The sequence below is a fragment of the Salvelinus fontinalis genome, chromosome 3 (genome assembly GCF_029448725.1).
Source record: "Salvelinus fontinalis isolate EN_2023a chromosome 3, ASM2944872v1, whole genome shotgun sequence".
NCBI classification, from domain to species: Eukaryota; Metazoa; Chordata; class Actinopteri; order Salmoniformes; family Salmonidae; genus Salvelinus; species Salvelinus fontinalis.
Window position 1 is genome coordinate 55,511,582 of NC_074667.1, and position 21,350 is coordinate 55,532,931.

The window sequence follows — 21,350 nt, forward strand, 5'->3', positions numbered from 1 at the left end:
TACTTTGAAGAATTTCAAATATAAAATATATTTTGATTTGTTTAACACTTTTTTGGTTACTACATGATACCATGTTTGTTATTTTGATAGTTTTGATGTCTTCACTATTATTCTACAATGTAGAAAATAGTTAAAAAAATTAAGAAAAACCTTTGAATGAGTAGTGTCCAAACTTTTGACTGGTACTGTACGTACTTTGGACATTACAATAATTATATGGCAGCAGTATCTCAAGAAGCTTGTTTCAAGTACTTCAAGAGTCCATATACGTTCAACATTTAACCAATCATGTCTACTTTTAATTTCGATGCCTAGCTTTCCTCTTTGGTGTCTAAATTGATAGCAAAACCTTTTAATGTAAATGACCGACAAGTTCACTTGAAGCTAGCTAGAATCCTTAGTTGCTACATAATTTTTTTTTACTCATAAATTAACAATATATCTATTGATTCTTGAAGAATATAACATATAAACGCCCCAGGAGCTTAGTTCAGCTGTCGTGCCCCATCAGAACCCAAAATATAAGCTTGTTTTACTCCAATGTTTGTAAACAATGTCAATATAAAAACTGTATAGCCTCAAAACATGGTTAAAACAGTTTGATATCATGGATGGTCAGTACTTGCATCCAAAGCTCTGTCTATGAATTTGAGAATTCTTACATTTCTCCAGGCCCATCCCTCAGCTTTTTACCAAAACAGACGTGGGGTGACCCACTTTGTTATTGTTTCAATTACGGATTCTAGCTTTAAGAAGAAAGTATCTTTACTGTGTCTGCCGTGAATATATTTTTACTCTCATATCGTTCGAGCAAGGCTATTTCTTTTTTCCTCTCTCAAGCTGCCATTTAGTGTCTCACATGGTACATCCATGTGAGTAATGTTCCCCATTATATCTCTAGGAGTGAAGTCTAGACATATGAGACAGTGCCAGCTCTCATGCAATCAATGCCAGAATAGATAATAATATAGCGGAAGTCCAAATGCCATCTGTTTGCTCAGCTCCCAGGTTAAAAGCCTTGTATGCTGTTCAAGGACGAACGCATGCTGCATAGAGCCTCTGGCATGACCTAGAGGGTTTTGTTCTGCCTTTTCAAGTGTGCTGTGGTTCAACAGATTAAAGCCTGTGAGACTGGACTGAGGTCTACAGACATGCTTGATTGGCTCTATGGTAGATGGTTTTGTGTGCTTAAGCTTCTGTATAGTACCCAGAAAATGGAACAGTGTTGTGGATTTGCCCTAAAAATTATGTGTATTCTCTCTTTACGTTCACTGGGTGAACACCTAGACAGGAACAAAGCTTCAACTCGAACAGACACAAACAGATTTTTGTCTCTGTGAACAAGAGTATTGTCCACCCAAATAATTTATTGGGCGTGTGCCAATAAAAATACTCTACAGAGTATAGTGGGTAATATTGGTCACATGGGGTCATGTCACCCTATAAAGGAACACATTTTTTCAGGAACTCATTTTCTGCATTGAGGCACAGCCCATAAAACAAGGTTATTTCTCCCATCAAGGGATAAATAGAGATTTAACTGTCTCTTCTGTTTATTATCTTCAGCAGCAGCATTTATATGTTGCACACAGAACAGATTTAGGAGACTATCTCTGTAGGCTTATTTTGTCCAGTGACTTGAGGCTCACAACTGTTTTGTAAATTATCAGGAGGACCGGTAGGTATCCACTGAAGCATTCAGCATATATCCAATGTAAGTAGTTGTACTAAAGATGTCAACATACAACATAAGAATCCTTAAAGGTGCTACACCTAGAATTTATCAGAATGTCTCTCCTATGTGGAAGCTAGGTGAATTGCAACAGCACTAGGCTGCATTCAAAACAAATCTCCCCCTCCCCCGCATCCCATTTCCACAACACTTGAGCCTTTTACATTCGGTTGTGGTCCACCAGTTTCAAACGGCTGTAAACACTTTTTTTGTTTGTTATTGAAAATATATTTCACAGCCATTTAGATGGTACAATGATTCTCTACACTATTCAGTGCTTGTCTTCTCACATAAACTAAAATTGAACGAACAGTGTAGAATTTTAGCAACCAGGAAATGACAGAGTGATTTCTACAATGGCCCCATGACCTGATTTCTCATATATAACACAGCCACAAGGTCAAAACAGTTTCCCCATTTTGACAACAGAAGTTAATAGGCGAATAACACAGCCAATCACAACACTGGCAGGTAAGTAATACTGTAAAAAACTATCATTCCACTATTACTGCTGATATATTATGGACATTTTCTGAAATTACAATGAACAATTTCAGAAAATATCCTGTGCAGCATCTTTAAACTTGCCTGTGTCAAGAATTCTCATCTTCGTAGGAAAGCACACAGAGTATTTCTCGTTAAATCTACCGAGCACCTTATGGTGGCCCGGCCATTTAACGACCAAAACAAGGTGACAGCAATGCCAGACAGACAACATTTGCTTAAATACTGAGTTGCTGGTGACATAGTCCTCATTAATATACATGCACCCCCCATGTACCCTAATCCCCCCTCACCCCCCAACCAACCCCAGCCGCCACCACTGTCCCCTAAACTCCAACGGTGGGAGTTTATTTTGTGTGCAATAGAAGTGAATGGTAAATCATGTATTGTGTCATTTTTGGAGTCACTTTAATTGTAAATTAGAATATAATATGTTTCTAAACACTTCTACATTAATGTGAATGCTACTATGATTACAGATAATCCTGAATGAATCGGGAATAATGATGAGTGAGAAAGTTAGAGGTATAAAAACCTTACCCCTCAAAAAAATACTAACCTCCCCGGTTATTGTAATGGTGAGAGGTTAGCATGTCTTGGGGGTATGATATTTGCGCATCTATAACTTTCTCACTCATCATTATTCACGATTCATTCAGGATTATCTGTAATCATGGTAGCATTCACATTAATGTAGTGTTTAGAAAAATATTATATTTTTATTTCTAATAAAAGGGAAAATGACACAATGCATTATTTACCATTCATTTCTATTGGGCACAAAATAATGAAACACAACCCAAACAAACAGCAAATGCATCCAACAAGTTTGTAGGGTCACAAGCTTGATGTAATCATTGCGTGCTAGGAATATTGGACCAAATACTAAAGTATTGACTACTTTAACACATATAAGTGAATTTGTCCCAATCTTTTTGGTCCCCTAAAATTGGGGGGCTATGTACAAAAGTGCTGTAATTTCAATAAGGGTTCACCCGATATGGATGAGAATACCCTCAAATGAAAGCTGACAGTCTGCACATTAACATCGTAGTCATTGTATCATTTCAAATCCAAAGTGCTGGAGTACAGAGCCAAAACAAGAAGCTCACTGTATATACTACTGGGCACACACTGGTTGAAATAATGTTCTTTCTATGTCATTTCAATAAAATTACATTGAACCAACATAAAATAGATGTTGAATCTGTGCCCAGTGGGATGTGGTATTGTTAAAAGGAGAAGTAGGGTTGTAACAATACAGCCAAGCCCAGCCCCACCCCAGCCTTTCCAGAAGGCATTCATCAGCTCTGTCTGTCAAGCTATAACCTTACTGTTGAATGAATGTAGCACCATGACTTAATTATGACTGGACAGGAAATATTGTCCATTCCTAGTAATGACCCCATATCCATCGATAAAAAGGCCTGATAAACTAGGACTTCCTGAGCATGGCTGGATAAATGCAACTTGACTAATGAGACCCTAGCTAATGAGGATGGCAGCCCTGCTCTATCTCATGTGTTGCTCTGTGGTTCAGAGGCTGGAATGGGATGCTTTTATCCTTTCTTAGAAATTTCAATGAGAGCTCGCTTGTTCACACTTGGATTTCACCCAACCCTGGATGATATATCTCACAGGAAAATAGCTTGATATATCAGAGCAGCTGTAATGTGAGATGCCATTTTCATAAGAGTTGCTTCTATTTTGCTTAAATACAGTCTTGTTCCATCGCTGCAACTCCCCTACGGACTCGGGAGAGGCGAAGGTTGATAGCCATGCGTCCTCCAAAACACGACCCTGTCATGCCATACTGCTCGCTTAACCAGCCACACCAACGTGTCAGAGGAAATGCTGTCCAGCTGGCGATCGCAATCAGCTTGCAGGCGCCCGGCCCAAGGAGTTGCTAGAGCGCGATCGTACAAGGAAATCCCGGACGGCCAACCCCTCCCCTAACCCGGACCAATTGTGCACCGCCTCATGGGTCTCACAGTCACGGCCGGCTGTGACACAGCCCAGGATCAAACTCGGGTCTGTAGTGACGCCTCAAGCACTGCGATAAAGTGCTTTAGACCGCTGCGCCACTCAGGAGGCTGTGTCAGGGTTTCTAACATAATTATCTACTGTCAATTCTCAATGGCATACAGTCAGTAAGTATGCTATGTTACGGTATATCTATACAGTAAGTCATAACAGGAGAGGCAGAGCTCCTCACCCCAAATCAACAACAGCTCAGCTTAATTAACTACCCCTTGGGTCCAGATAACCAGATAATGTGCCTTCATAATGTGTCAGTCTAGATAGTTTAGTATATACCTTATGCTTCTATCGATTAGTATTGTACTTAATAATCCAATCTAAAGTATTTATTCTGGTGAAAAAGCTATTCTATTTGTGGAGTATAACTGGCTCTATTTCTTGGTTCAGAGAGTTCTCTATCCTTAGCAAGAAGACAGATAGTCTGGGGGTTAAATGTCTTGGCAAGGCAGTCATTACGAAGCTCAGAGTGAAAACAAACAAAGACATTGTTTACAGCTCAACAGGGAAATAAAAACATAGATGCACAAGCATATGTAAAATAAATAAAATCATCTGAAAAAGTAAAATCATATAATATTATAGTTAAATATGTTTGCAAAAAGACAATAAGGACTATGTTAGTTATGGTCATTGTTCTCAGTTCTCTCTGTCTTCTGTACTGAAGCTCTTTTCCATACCAACTTCTTTACAATGCCCACTGGGAATATTATCTACTTCTCCTTAATTATTGGCTTTTTTTCCATTGACTATTTTAAAAGGGGTAGATTTTCTTAAATCCCACTTACTATAATTAACACTTCTATGAGGATAATGGAAAAGTAAGAGATCAAAAGTTGAATTAATTAGGTTAAGCAGACTTACGCGTTTAATTCAATTTATACATCCACAGTACAATGGATATAGGTATAGAGCTAGATAGACAGACAGACAGAGACAATTTGGAAATGTTTTAAGAACATTCTTACTCTATATGAATGAATAAGTCAATAATTTAGTGCATGTATGTCTAGGTGGAAAAAAATAAACAACAACTGAATTCAAATGTCAGTATGGTAGGCTACTGACAATTACCTCTGGCACAAAGGGGCTTATTTTGACAACTCACTTGAAAGTTTGTTGCCACCTAGTGGATTGTTGTATGTTCCCAAGAGGATGATGTTTTGTTATTAGCGTAGTAAACACACACACCCACACATACAGAGGGCGAGAGAGAGAGATGTGTCTATGGAGTGATACTAGAGCATTCCACTGGTAGTCCAGATGTTGATAGAATCAGTTAATTGATTAAGATGTCGATGTAAAGGTTTAAGGTTCTCCAACTGACTTCATTGACCTCCTGCTCCCAAGGTACAGCCCTTTTCCTTTAAACCGTCTCATTGTTGCCAATGAGAAATATTTATTAACATCGGCCAATTCTGCTTAATTTAGTGGAATTTCATTGTATTGAATGGAAAATGCAATATCCAAATGGTGAGATGTGATCTCATTAAGAAAAGATAAATACTTGATCAGCTAATGGATTCTGGGTGTAGTCTTCTCAGGGTTACAGGCTGATACATTTACAGTGAGGACACTAAACCTTGCCTCTAAAAGGACAAACCTCAGGTTATTACCTGCCTGCTTGCTAGTTTGACACTACAGAAAATATGGTATGGAAAAATATGTTTTAAAACGCTTTCAGACACGGTTTAAATGAACAATTGTCATCATTTTGTTGGTAGTCTTTGTAAGCCGGAATACCTTTTAAACATTTGAATCGTTTTTCGTTTAATGTTTTAGGGTTGCCTAGCTATCACATTCTTGTTAATAGGCCTATATCTAGTTAGACTACTGTTTTAGAATGATGCCAGCGAACTTTAAAGTTATTGTACCAGATATTCCCTCAAGACAAGTCCTAAATATGTGGGAGGTGTCCCTCGTGCCAGCGCACGCCACTGTAGAAGGTAGAATTATTCATGCATTGATGGCATGACGCTGCATTTCTAATCAATGGGAAACATAGTATTTTACGATACTTGCCGGGTAATGCTGAATTGGGCTGCTTTACAGCTCGCGTAAAGCAGCTGTACTGAAAGACTTGTTCTATTATATCCCGACCACTTAGCCTACCCAGAAGGGTCTGTGCCGCTTGGATGCTCGGTGCGGTGACTGAGTGCCTCGCCGAGAGACAGCTCGTGTGCTTGCTCTGCTCCGGGTAGGGAAGGGAAACTGGTGCATCACTGTAAGTACGTCTTTAGTTATCAACAGTCGCGGGGAGCTCCGTAAAGCAAACTGCTAAACTGTGCACTCTTTACCTATATTGTAAACAACGAAAGCGACATTTATAGAGTAGGTTACTATTTGAATGTATTTGGTCGGTGATACAATACCTTTTGCACTCTAGTGAGGGACGGATATTAATTGTGCATAGCCACCCAACTCACTCACCAACAGCATTGCCACGATTCAACACAGTGATGTCTGTGTACAGAATTTTGATAGGAGTATCAAAACACGGATTATTTAAATGAAATACCAATTGCAAGGATAATTACATATACGGTAAGAGTATTTATTATTATTGTTATTATTAGCCTATCATTATTATTATTTAAAGGGCCTAGCACTATTTAGTAGGCTATTAGTAGGCTATTATTATTGCCATTATTCGACTATTATTAGCCTGTTATTGGTGTCATTTTGTAAACTAATCGAATAGACTCTATTGTCAAAGTAGTTTCTTTATTTATTTGCTTTAGCCTGTTTGAAATTGTATTTCATTCAAGTGGAATTGTTCAACCAGTGTTCGAAACTATAGCAGGCTAGTCCATAGTAGGTTTATAGCCCACACTGCAGGTAAAAAGGAACCTCTGTAACTTTTGCGTGAATACTCATAGCCTATAGCCTACTAGTGTTATCCCATATTTACAACATTTCAGTAGGCTTTATTTTACGTCAGTTAACAGGGTCCCCCGTGCGTAACCCACTTGGAGTTACGGTATAGTGATCTGATTTGCCCGAGTGTTGATTTTGTTAGGGCGCTATCATGCGAGAAGTAGGCTACAAATTCAGTAGCTGTGTGCCACCACACTGATTAGTGCGTGCAGATGTTTGGTAGACTAATCCCTTGCGTCGACTCCCTATCATAATCCATGCCGGATTTGTTTATTATGTAGTTGACGACCAACTGCGGTCATATTGTCCTATGTCTAGCCAAACATAAATATTCCCGAAAATATTATATTCTACATTCTTTCTATCATGTACAGGCTATACAAGTACACTTTTTTGCAAGTATGCATAGGTTTAGTCAGGAAATGGTTATACATATCAATATAGTTAATATTAATATCCTAAATAGCACCATTCCTACATTAGTTATCTTCAGCCACCACCAGTGGTGTAGTGCTATTTTTTTATTATTATTCTGGAGCAAAACATTTTTTTTTATATAGTCATCATTTTGTCAATCCAAGTTTGTACCTACAGGTAGTTTATTGAATAATATCGTTTTAATATATGCATAAAATGCATCCTAATGCAAGTCTGCCTATGGCTACACATACTGTAGCCTATATTGCCTCAAAGAAAACGATATGTTCATATTACCTTCAAACACCAAATTAGGCCATCATCACTGTCAATTGTGAATGATAATTCATCACATTTTATGGGTGAAACGTCCATTCTGCATCTGCATGCCAACCATTTGATCTCAATCAGTTTTATGGGAATATGCATCTAGTTTTCATAATGATATAAGTAGCTACTGTTTCAGCTCATTTTAGAGCAGATGGTGTGAACAAGCTACAGCCTACCTGTATGTTGTTTCAGTCAAAACACACATTTAGCCTAGTAGCGCACGCTGTTGAGTTAAGGTCGCATGAGATCAGACCATTCAGCAGAACTATCCTAAAATTTCATAAGAAATTAAGTGGTGTTTTTTGTTGTCAAACAGTAACATTATGTTAGTATTATATTCGGTATGTTAGGCCTATGTAGAATACTAATGAATCAGTAAGTGATTTTTCAAGACAATGATTCATCTTTGATCTAAACTTTATTAAATAAGCACCATTCTGAGAAGTGGCGGAGATTCGCTCTGGTGCGCTCCAGCAGTACTACACCCCTGGCCACCAGTCAAACTCATTTCCTAGTGATCAACACAGGACTAATCCTAACATCTGTCCATCAGCCTCATGGTACTCTGCTACTGTTGCCCAGTGCCCTTATCTGATCTGATCTAGATGGGGCTAGCAGATGAGTCCGCATACTCTCACTGTAGCCAGAAGCATAACTAAACCTGCTCTTTTAATATGCATACTAGATATTTGAGAATCTGTATGGTTTTAGTCTGCTCTTACATTAAATAATTATTACTGGATGACCAAATGTGTTATTTGTATCATGCTAGTGGTAATAGTGTATCTGCCTTCCCCATGGCTGCCAGAGTCCTCTCCTCTGTGAGTTAATGTGAATTACTGGTAAGGTGTGCTCTGAATGGGGAATGTATGATAAGATGGGATATCTAATTTGCTGTGGGAGATGAAAAGCATCCTTGTTAATTTAGATGATTGATATAGATGAGGCTGTGCTGCAAATTGCCACAGGGTTTGTCTGATAGCTATGAATGGATCCTCTGTCCCCTCACACTTCATATGGACATTATTGAGAACATTTCCTCAATCATGAATTCCACAATAACAAGAACTAGTTGGCCATGCAGTCCCATGTTGTAAATCTTCACCACTTCCTCCTCCCTTGTGCATTTTTGATGAAAGTAATCACCTGCCTGACATGCACCATGCATCTCAATGGACTTGACAGGCACCCTGCAGAGACAAACCAGACTTGGAATGACTTAGCTATCTGGCATATATGATTTGCTATAGACACATGGTTGGTTGGTTTATACGTGTGTGTTAATTGTTGCCACACATTCCAGTGACAGTCTCTTAGACATGCATGTGTGGTGGTTTCTTGATGGACTAGAGAGTGCCCTGGCAGATGCAGCTTTGCAGGAAGTAGAAAAAAATGTCTTCAGGCCAACAGACTGTCAGAAGGGATGTAGTGCATAAGTGACATTAAAATGATTTTGGGATAGTTACAGTTAGAGACAATTCACTGGATAGTTCCTGCTGGTAGAAGTATAGAGAACATGTGTTATCTGGTCTATTTCTATTTCATGTACAGTATAAAAAAATTTTTCTCTCTCCAGGAAAACGTGTTAAAGAAAAGGGGTCAATTCTCTGTTTTCCATAGTAGCCATTCGAATCCATGTAAATTGTGTAATGCTGCTCTAAAAAATGGTGTTCCGAACAAGCGACTGAAGTGTGTGTACATTAAGATGAATTCTTGTCAAACTATCTCAGTCCAAAAGAGAGGCATTGTGCCTGTTTCATGTGCAAGGAACTCTTCAGCATTTTCTTCTCATTTGATCTCTTATTGGAGCAGGATTCAGTTAGGGAGCAGTGAAGTTAAGCCAAATATGTCTGTCCCTCTTAATCAGTAACCGTATAGTATTGGCAAAAATCCCCTCCCCACTCAATCAGATGTATCAATACGGTTTAGAGACACTGTATCAGTCACCATGTTGAAATAAAATAGATCTTTAGACTTTTTCCTAAATTCACGCTTGATAACGTGCTGAAATTGTAATTTTGTTCGTTATCATCACACCAGACATTATCATCACACCATGAAAGAAACCTTTCTCAATATTATGTAATTCCGTCATATCACCCTTCCCAGTAGAGAGCAGCGCCAGTTCCAGGTATAAGCGACATAAGCGGTCGCTTAGGACCCCCAGCCGCTAGGACCCCAAAACATAATAAAAAGTTAAAAAAAAATGTGTCTGGGGGGGGGGTGACAACTCAGATGGGGGTGTCAACTTACTATTGAGAGTAAGAATAGTAGAATACACCAGGTGCAATTAATGTCAGTTACTGCCAGTCACTCAATTAGCCATGTCAGCTAACAATTTTTTGATTGTTAGTTAGTCTAGCCAGCTATCTAAACTTGTAGCAATCATGTCCGAATACCGACTGGCACGCAGGGCACGTGCTCAGGGACCCCTATTGATTTTGATGGTCATTCTAACTCTGATATCACATTAACATAGCATAAGTCATTACAAAATGTGTAGAATTGCAGGAAATTCGATTTTAAATGGCTAAATAAATCTCTCCACCCATGGCAAAATGGGTAGAATTGCAGGAAAATAGCTGTAAAACTGCAATTGATTAGGGCGGTAAAGAATGGGAGGAGGTCTTCAGAGATGAAGAGGGGATGGGATGAGTGTGCAGATTGTTGGGAAATCAGACGTCAATAGATGCAGAATTTCATCTGGTGGGAGAAAATAGAAAGAGTTAAAGGATGAGGAGAGAGGGAAGAGGCAGAATCAAGAGACAGGAGGTGCAGCGGCTAGTTCTTCCTGTCACTTGTCCTCGATAGGCAGCCAGTCTCGAAAGGGGGGCTTGAATTTTGCTCAAGCTGTTCGTCGTCTTGTCTCCACGCCTCCTTCTTGGAACATAGCATAAACCCTGGAGATCAAAGGCAGAGTAAAGGGAAGAGGGGAGGAGACAGGGGTGGCGGGATGAAAAAGCAAACACAAGGGTTACTTAATTTTCATTAACATGTGCCTGGTTTTAGCTGAAAGCCCTCTCAACACGTCAAGGTACAAGCAATGCCCTTTTACATTTTTTTTATAAACCCTCTCACCCCTGACTCAATTTTTTCAGTGTTTGACCCTATGGCGCTTGGATAGGTGTATTTGTGTTTATTAGGGATCCCCCCCAAATAGAGTACCACAGTATGATTCATAATACCCATAATTCCTAGCAGTCAAACAAGGAAATGGTTCCAATCGTTGTTCCACCATATATTTTTCCCATGGGGAATTTTAGAATCACTTAAAATAAGGGCTGTGTTTCACGTAGGCTTACCCTGGCCTGAACGTTTTAATATCCGTGTAAATCTCTCTTGGACAAGGTGACTTTTATCAATATATTCGCCTGTATTTACCCCCCCCACAGGATTCGGTCCTGTGTAGCAACATTTGAAATTGTATGTTTTACATTGGCTAAAAGTAGATACTCATCGCTAGAAAATGGAATATCATACACTACAGTTGAGGAACAATGGGAAAGTCATTTTGCTTTGAAAGTTGATAAACTTGTAAACCCACTTTTGAGAAAATGTTATATTTAAATATTTTGGTACACCTACTTGAGAGCTCTTCTTTGTCTACACCCCTTCAGCATCGTTCACACCCTCTTAAGCCTTATCCACACACATCTCTTTAAGGATTCACATGTGAGGTCATGTGCTAAACAGAGTGAGGAGTGTAGTAAACAACCAAAGATTTTAAGACTAAAAGTGTTAAAAGTAGTAGCCTACAATAAGGAAAAACTCCAGCTAAAAATACACTTGATCTAGTCCGTGGCCTATATCCTAATCTAACTTTGGTGCAGGTCATGTGGTTCTTCACATTACCGTCTCTGGTAAACATACACTACAGTTGAAGTCGGAAGTTTACACACGTGTTGTCTGGCATTGAAGCTTGTTTGGAGGTTTGTTAATTGTTTAGCTAGCTAGCTAGCTAGCTACATGTCTACACAAAAGACTCCACTTCACCAGATGATTACATGATCCATCAAGTTAGCCAGGTGTGTCTGGGGGTGATTACAGCCATCTATTGTATTTCATAAACATGTGACCCATCCACTTAGCAAGATGTGGCTGGGGGGTGGTTATAGCATTTCTTTCACATGACCCATCAATTTAGACAAGCGTGTCTGGGTGAACGTCATCTAATAATTCTAAAATATTTATGAAATATTTTTATCTGGACATTTTCTGTTTTTATATTGTTACTATGCAAATATGCAAGTAACCATTTCACTGTACCATTTACACATTCTGTATCCTGTGCATGTGACAAATAAAGGTAAATGTTATTTGATTTACAGTTGAAGTTAGAAGTTTACATATACCTTAGCGAAATTCATTTAAACAGTTTTTCACAATTCCTGACATTTAATACTTGTAAAAATGCCATGTCTTAGGTCAGCTCAGATCACCACTTTATTTTAAGAATGTGAAATGTCAGAATAATAGTAGAGAGAATGATTTATTTCATATTTTATTTCTTTCATCACATTCCCAGTGGGTCAGAAGTTTACATACACTCAATTAGTATTTGGTAGCATTGCCTTTAAATTGTTTAACTTGGGTCAAACGTTTCCGGTAGCTTTCCACACTTTTTTGTGAAGTGTACCAGTCCCTCCTGCAACAAAGCACCCCCACAACATGATGCTGCCACCCCCGTGCTTTACGGTTGGGATGGTGTTCTTCGGCTTGCAAGCCTCCCCCTTTTTCCTCCAAACATAACAATGGTCCTTATGGCCAAACAGTTCCATTTTTGTTTCATCAGACCAGAGGACATTTCTCCACAAAGTATGATCTTTGTCCCCATGTGCAGTTGCAAACCGTAGTCTGGCTTTTTTATGGTTTTGGAGCAGTGGCTTCTTCCTTGCTGAGCGGCCATTCAGGTTATGTCGATATTGGACTCGTTTTACTGTGGATATAGATGTTTTTGTACCTTTCCTTCAGCATCTTCACCCTCCAACATCTTCACAAGGTCCTTTGCTGTTGTTCTGGGATTGATTTGCACTTTTCGCACCAAAGTATGTTCATCTCTTGCGACCAAGCTTTAACGTCAGGACTGACTGATGTGCTTTAATGTATCCACATAATTTTCCTGCCTCATGTGCCATCTATTTTGTGAAGTGCACCAGTCCCTCCTGCAGCAAAGCACTTCCACAACATGATGATGCCACCCCCGTGCTTCACAGTTGGGATGGTGTTCTTCGGCTTGCAAGCCTCCCCCTTTTTCCTCCAAACATAATGATGCTCATTATGGCCAAACAGTTCTATTTTTGTTTCATCAGACCAGAGGACATTTCTCCAAAAATTACAATCTTTGTCCCCATGTGCAGTTACAAAACATAGTCTGGCTTTTTTATGGCGGTTTTGGAGTAGTGGCTTCTTCCTTGCTGAGCGGCCTTTCAGGTTATGTCGATATAGGACTCGTTTTACTGTGGATATAGATACTTTTGTACCTGTTTCCTCCAGCATCTTCACAAGGTCCTTTGCTGTTGTTCTGGGATTGATTTGCACTTTCCACACCAAAGTATGTTCATCTCTAGGAGACAGAACGCGTCTCCTTCCTGAGCGGTATGACAGCTGCCTGGTCCCATGGTGTTTATACTTGCATACTATTGTTTGCACAGATGAACGTGGTACCTTAAGACATTTCGAAATTGCTTCCGAGGATGAACCAGACATGTGGAGGTCTACAATTCTTTTTCTGAGGTTTTGGCTTATTTCTTTTGATTGTCCCATGATGTCAAGCAAAGTGGCACTGAGTTTGAAGGTAGGCCTTGAAATACTTCCACAGGTACACCTCCAATTGACTCAAATTATGTCAATTAGCCTATTAGAAGCTTCTAAAGCCATGACATATTTTTCTGGAATTTTCCAAGCTGTTTCAAGGCACAGTCAACTTAGTGTATGTCAACTTCTGACCCACTGGAATTGTGATACAGTGAATTATACGTGAAATAATCTGTCTGAAACAATTGTTGGAAAAGTGACTTGCCTCATGCACAAAGTAGATGTTCTGACTGACTTGCCAAAACTATAGTTTGTTCACAAGAAATTTGTAGAGTGGTTGAAAATTAGTTTTAATGACTCCAACCTAAGTGTATGTCAACTTCCGATTTCAACTGTAGATAGCAAAATAGTTGGGAAGCGATTCCATGTCACATGGTTTATGAATTGACACTGCATTTTTCGTTCCTCCTGAAAGCCCGAACATTCAAATGCATTCTCCGCGTTGCTACAGATGCTATAGATGGTGGTTCGATACCCGTGCCGGCCGCGACTGGGAGATCCATGAGGCAATGCACAATTGGCCCAGTGTCGTCCGGGTACACCAGTCGAGCAATTCATTTCAACATTAATCTTAATCTTTCATTTGACTTTACAAACAACAAGAGGGCTTAATTGGAGTCTATTTCTTCTGAGCCTAGCCTTATATAAAATAACTTAACTGGCTGAGGTAGGCTAAGAGGCTTAACAGCCTAATAGAAGTAGTATATTTTTTATTAGGCCTACTTACAATTGCAACTGGTCAAAAATGTAGCATCCTACATAAAACAATAATTTAAAGAAAAAAATGCTGTCTATTTCGGGATAGCCTGCTCTTGTAACGACAGAACAAACAGAACATACTGTCAGCTTGAGATGTAAATATCCCTGGTTAACCTCTCACAATAATATTAGAATTGACTAAATACAGTCATATAGACCACTAAGTTACTTATTTAATGAGAGAAGTTGCATTTCCCCTCGGACACAATCTTGTGTATGTCGGGTTTGATGGATAGATGTGATTTTGATGTGCAGGCAGTCCACGATTGACTTATGTGAAAGCATATCTCTCTGTACATTCTTCTCAGAAACTTAGATTTTCATTATCCACTTTTCTTCTTGATACTTTTTGAGAGTGACATTTTATCTTGCTATCAAGCAAATTATTCTGAACAAATGTTGACTTTAAAAAAAGTTGTGTAGCCTAAAGTAGGCTACGTACTGTAGACCTGTTTTCCCCCACCAATCAACGCACAGAGAAATAGACAAAAATAATATTTGAATAGAGACATAGTGATTTTATTTAAGTAATCAGATCAAAATTAATATCTTGTCACTGAAGCATATGTGTTAAACATGTTACATTTGTAGTATAGGCCAATTAATTGTGCTAATATTAAATACTTATGTTCTGGCCCGCCGACTATTGGCTCAGAAGAAATGTGGCCCGAGGCCAAACCTAGTTGACCAACCCTGATATATAATATGTTTTACAGAGCTTTTTCACTTTAGGTTATTTGAAAACGAAATAATCTCCAAAATATTGTTATTTTTTAAACAAGGCGAGTATTATTATTTTATTAATTAATTTAGACCCTTAGATATTCTCACAGATTAGTTTTGCCCTAACGAAAAATGCCCCTTAGAAGTTAATTTACAATCCTCCAATCCTCTAAATGTGTCTTATGTCAGTTGTCCAGAGGTGAGTACGGAGTCAGGCGCAGGACACAGAACTGAGTAAAATAACGTACTTTACTCGGAAAATACATCTTCCAAAATAATCCACGCAGGGATAACAACCCTAACACACACGACTAACACAAACCAGGAATAATCACGCACAAAACATCATGGGAACCAGAGGGTTAAATAGGGAAATAATAATAACTTAATGGGAACCCGGAGTGTACACTCAAGACATAACAAATGGAAAACAGAAACATGGATCAGTGGCAGCTAGAAAGCCGGTGACGACGATCGCGGAACGCCGCCCGAACAAGGAGAGGCACCAAGTTCGGCGGAAGTCGTGACAAAATGTAATTATTGGCGGAGTGTCACGTCATTGAAAAAAATATCTGTGACAAGCATGTGGACTGGTAAATCAATGAGATTTTTATTTTCTCATAAATCTCATAAATCTCAAATCTCATATCTCATTAACTATGTTCTTACAAAAAAAGGTTTTAAATTCTCTACTAAAGCCAATATTGAAGGCTATCAAATGCTTCTCAAAGATCCCCTCTGGTTGTCAAACTAGCACTAACTAGCATTAATGGTAACAATAGCTGACAATTAAATAACGTGCCATAGAATTCTGCGGCAGGCCGCAAGGCGTGCTCCTACAGAGGAAACGCTGTAGAGATGATGTGCAGGAGCTAGCAGGGATTTGTAGTCTTGCATGATGCTTTGATGCTAATTAGAATTTTCGAATCTGAGAGTAAATGGAGCCGAATATATTGATAAAAGCCACTTTGTCCAAGAGAGATTTACATGGTTATCAAAACATCACGCCAGGTTAAACCTATACGAAACCCAGCCCTTATTTTAAGTGTTTCTAAAATTCCCAATGGGAAAAATGAATGGTGGAAAAAAAATTGTAACCATTTCACTGTTTGACCGCTAGGTTTTAATGGGTATTATGACACCTCTACATGTGAGGCTCTATATTCGATAAGGTGATGACTCCACACTGCTGTGTAATGGCCATGTCTGCCATATTACTTACGCAAATCTAGAACCTCCAGATATTTAAACACTAACCAGAAACCAGTGTCCAATTCCAAACCAACCCTGGCCTACAGTTCTAATTGGAATTTGGCATTAAAAAGATTAATGGCTTGGAGAAGGGACCAGTAAGGAACTGGCAATTACAGTCAATTTCCATTTTTACTTGCAATAAATATATTTACTATGCAAATGTACACATTTACAGACAATTTGAACAAGTTTCAAATATTTACCAGCAAGCAGGCTCATTGAACTCACAGAAACAAATATACAAATGCAAAACAAACCTAAATATTATGAATTTCAAATCAAATCAAATTATATTTGTCATATGCGGCGAATACATCCGTGAAATGCTTAATTACAAGGTGTTTCTAATGTTTGGTATATTCAGTGTGAATTTGCACTGCTGTCTTTCTCTCTCTATTTCTCTCTCCCTCTCTCACTTTCTTCCTCTCTTTCTTCCTCTCTTTCTTCCCCCCCCCCTTTCTCTCAAAGACACCTAGTTAAGTGCAGTTACCATAATTGCTTACACCGATCCATTTGGTTGATCAGGGTTAACTTATAGCTAAATACTTCAATATGACAAAGACATACATTATACCTGAATGTATAGCTAGCAACATGTAAAATGGTTGTACAATAAATCTTTCCAGTGATCTAATAGAAGTTAACTACTTAACGTTACCCTGAATTGTAACTGTATTTGCCCCCCTTGAAGAGAACAGTATTTCCTTCATGGTACTTCGCCTGGTTGGAAAGATAAAAGAAAATCCCCTCGAGGGATGTCATTAAAGTCCAAGCTACATGCAAACAGAAAACTACAATAACAGTTAGCTAGTTAATGTTATTTAAATAAAACTGTCTGGCTAGCTAGCTAGCTAGCTAGCTGACTAGGCAGGCTGAGGTAAATAAGTAGCTAGCAATGTCAATTTAAAATCAATCTAAAACCGCTTCAATATTTTCTTCCTATTTAGCAATATTTTCAAATATAAAGACACATACTGTATATGGAAAATAAATCGTTTTCTCTTTTCTGTCTTTTCGGTCTTCTGAAGCAGTAGGTAGTCAGCAGGTAGTGTCTGTCAAAAACACTGTCCTTGGAGAGCGACTCTGAGGTAATATATTTGCACGGCCCAAGGGAGCGTTTATGAGGTGAAATAGAACTAGAACTGCCCGCGTCCTCTGTCCTTTGATGTAAAATAGAGCCAATCAAGCAGCTTTGATTCATTACGTAGGCGGGTCAGAATTTTGAAAGTTCTAGCAACAGCCCTAGCAACTGAAGCTAGAGCTCATCGAATCCCATTGTGACGCAGGGTGGGGACACTTTTTGGCAGGTGGACACTATTTGGCATGACAGGCACCCAAAGGCCCTGGTAGAGAGGCACAGTGAAGTACGTTACTGTTCTGTGGCAGTAACGCACTTCACTATGGCCCCCGAGTGGCGCTGTGCTGTAAGGCACTAGTTAAATAAAATCAGTGTGAAGTGTCCTCTGCATGCTGGGAAGCTTTCATTTGCCTCCATATACCTTGTTTCTTAGTAAGTATAGTATGTGAATGAAAGCAGGCCCATTACTGTGGCAGGAGATTATATAATTTTGCATACATTCAATCAGGTACAGAAATACCATCACTTGTTGTCGTTAGAGCATAGACAATGCCATAGTCCAGCAGGCCACTCATTTCTGCACAGTCCCTACTGACAAACACGGATGGTTTGGCAGCACTATCAGGCAGGCCTCACTAGCTGTTGACTATGGAGTTGTATTCAAAGTCTGAGATTTTTTCTATGGAGCATCACGACTTTGAAGGACTAACGTTTATGACAAAACTGTGCAGTCCAAGGGTCTTGCCTCTGAGGTTTTCACCACACTGACACTTTTAAGAACACCAGGGCAAAGAGCAGCAAATAAAGACAAATGCTTTGTGTCAGTTCTTATCACTGCTGGAATAGTCCCTGCTTTATTGCTGTTCTCTGTTGGTTTTTAAAGTAAACAGTGCTGTGTGATTCTTCATAACGTCATTATGAATGAGGAGGTTGCTGCAGGCCCCTGATACTACTTTTCCAGTGCAAAGACAGCGGTTTACACCCCTCCTGTGTGATATCAAGGTGTTTTCTAGTACTCTGCTCGCTGAGGAGCCACATTGTTTGTTCATTCCGTATCAGTCACATTTATAGCCATGAAATGCTTTGAAAGGCTGGTCGTGGCTCACATCAACATCATCATCCCAGGCACCCTGGACCCACTCCAATTCACGTACCACCCCAACAGATCCACTCCACACTGCCAGCACCCACCTGGACAAAAGGAATACATTGTCTTCGGGAAAGTATTCAGACCCCTTGACTTTTTCAAAATGTTGTTACATTACAGCCTTATTCTGTATTGTGGGGCGGCAGGTAGCCTAGTGGTTAGAGCGTTGGGCCAGTAACCGAAAGGTTGCTAGATCAAATCCCCGAGCTGACAAGGTAAAAAATCTGTCAGTTAGTGTAACGATAGTCTATATCGTCCTCCTCATCGGACGAGGAGAGGCGAGAAGGATCGGACCAATATGCAGAGTGGTTGGTTTCCATGGTAATGTAATAACAAGAAAACAAATATGCGATACAAAATAACAAAATGAAACTACTGTGACTCCCGTGTGGCGAAACACTAACAAGGAACAAACACCCACCAAACACACGTGAAACCCCGGCTGCCTAAGTATGATTCTCAATCAGGGACAACGATTGACAGCTGCCTCTGATTGAGAATCATACCAGGCCGAACACACAAAACCCCAACATAGAAAACAACACATAGACAACCCACCCAAATCACGCCCTGACCATACTAAATAAATACAAAATAAGGGAAAACAGGTCAGGAACGTGACAGTTAGGCAGTTAGCCCACTGTTCCTAGGCTGCCATTGTAAATGAGAATTTGTTCTTAACTGACTTGCCTAGTTAAATAAAGGTAAAATAAATATAAATCACGATTGTTCCAGAACTCTATGACGCTCTGAGGCTTGGTTTTTGCTCTGGCATGCACTGTCAACTGTGGGACCTTATATAGACAATTTTGTACTGTTCCAAATCATGTCCAATCAATTGAATTTACCACAGGTGGACTCAAATCAAGTTGTAGAAACGTCTCAAGGATGGTTAATGGAAACAGGATGCAGCTGAGCTGATTTTCGAGTCTCATAGCAAAAGGTCAGAATACTTATGTAAATAATACTTATACTTACGTAAATATTTCTGTTTTGGATTTGTTTATACATTTACAAAAATGTCTAAAAACCTGTTTTCGCTTTGTCGTTATGGGGTATTGTGTGTAGATTGATGAGGAAACAAATTAATTTAATACATTTTTGAATAAGGCTGTAATGTGTAAGAAGTCAAGGGGTCTGAATACTTTCCGAATGCACTGTAAATAGATAACTAAATGGCTAACAAAATGGCTACACAGACGTTCTGCGTTTTCCTTTGTATTTTTAAGTTTTGCACTCTCTATGCACACTCACAGGGCCCTACACACTACGCACACTGACACTCCAACACACACACACAAACACTGACTTCATCATTTGTTCACACACACATAATATGCACATACATTTATATTGACTCTACACAGACGCACACACAATCATCATACGCGCTGCTGCTACTCTGTTTATCATATATCCTGAAGCCTAGTCGCCCTACCCCTAGACTGTACATATCTGCCTTTCTCACTCCAGTCTCCCTGCACATTGTAAATATAGTACTGGAACTGACTGACCCTATATATAGTATGATTAATTACTTTCTCATGTTCTTCTTATATCCTGTCTAGGCGCGTGGCGGCACACCCCCCCCCCCCCCACTGAAAAACCAGTGCCGCGAAATTCAAAAAAAATATTTTTTAAAAATATTTAACTTTCACACATTAAAGTCCAATACAGCTAATGAAAGACACAGATCTTGTGAATCCAGTCAACATTTCCGATTTTTAAAATGTTTTACAGGGAAGACACAATATGTAAAGATGTACATCTATTACCTAAAAACACATTAGCATAATCCACCATCTTTTATTTGTCCACCAACACCAGTAGCCATCACCAATTCGGCTAAACTAAGATATTTATAGCCCCTAACCAACAAAAAAACTCATTAGATGACAGTCTGATAACATATTTATGGTATGGGATAGGTTTTGTTAGAAAAAAGTGCATATTTCAGGTAGATGGCATAGTTTACAATTGCACCCACCATCACAAATGGACTAGAATAATTACAATGAGCAACGTGTTTACCTAACTACTAATCATCAAACATTTCGTAAAAATACACAGCATACACGAATCGAAAGACACAGATCCTGTGAATACAGACAATATTTCAGATTTTCTAAGTGTCTTACAGCGAAAACACAATAAATCGTTATATTAGCTTAGCACATAGCAATTAGCAGCCCAGCATTGATTCTAGCCAAAGTGAGCGATAAAAGTCAACATCGCCAAAAGATATTAATTTTTTCACTAACCTTCTCAGAATTCTTCCGATGACACTCCTGTAACATCACATTACAACATGCATATACAGTTTGATCGAAAATGTTTATATTTAGCCCCCAAAATCATGGTTAGACAATGTGAAATGTAGCTCAGTTGGTCAGAAAATGTCCTTGCGCCACTTAGACAGTGATCTACTCTTATACATAAATACTCATAAACGTGACTAAAAAATACAGGGTGGACAGGGATTGATAGACAATTTAATTCTTAATACAATTGCGTTATTACATTTTTTAATTTATCCTTACTTTTCAATACAGTTTGCGCCAAGCGAAGCTACGTCAAAAAACATGGCGTCCTAAGCCACTAAAATGTTTCGACAGAAACACGATTTATCATAATAAAAATGTCCTACCTTGAGCTGTTCTTCCATCAGTATCTTGGGC

The 21,350-nt window shown here is 39.1% G+C and overlaps 1 protein-coding gene across 3 annotated transcripts in view; it reads left to right on the forward strand.

The window, feature by feature from the left end:
* The first annotated feature begins 6,196 nt into the window (after positions 1-6,196).
* Positions 6,197-21,350, forward strand: part of LOC129851141 (contactin-4-like) — a 252,701-nt gene continuing 237,547 nt past the window's right edge. For 2 of the 3 annotated variants that reach the window (XM_055917466.1, XM_055917468.1), the window contains exon 1: positions 6,197-6,817. The gene's annotated coding sequence lies outside the window, so the exon portion shown is untranslated. The remainder of the gene's footprint in view (positions 6,818-21,350) is intronic. The other variant, XM_055917467.1, reaches the window with a different exon arrangement.